The sequence below is a fragment of the Piliocolobus tephrosceles genome, unplaced genomic scaffold (genome assembly GCF_002776525.5).
Source record: "Piliocolobus tephrosceles isolate RC106 unplaced genomic scaffold, ASM277652v3 unscaffolded_8530, whole genome shotgun sequence".
Taxonomy (NCBI): Eukaryota; Metazoa; Chordata; class Mammalia; order Primates; family Cercopithecidae; genus Piliocolobus; species Piliocolobus tephrosceles.
This window is the reverse complement of record NW_022335975.1, coordinates 553-830: the sequence shown is the minus strand read 5'-3', so window position 1 is coordinate 830 and position 278 is coordinate 553.

Here is a 278-nt window from a genome sequence, read left to right as displayed (position 1 = left end):
TTGAGGTTAATGAAGCGAATGCAGCTCTCCACCACCAGGGGCACAGGCTGGCCTGAGCTCTGGGGACAGAGGGTAATTACTTCACCATGGACACAGCATGCCCTGTGTTGTCATTCAATTGCTTTTTTTTCTTTTTGTGAGACAAGGTCTCACTCTGTCACCCAGGCTGAAGTGCAGTGGCATGATCTCGGCTCACTGCAGCCTTGACTTCCTGGGCTCAAGTGATCCTCCTGCCTCAACCTCCCCAAACGGTGGGATTACAGGCATGAGCCACCGCA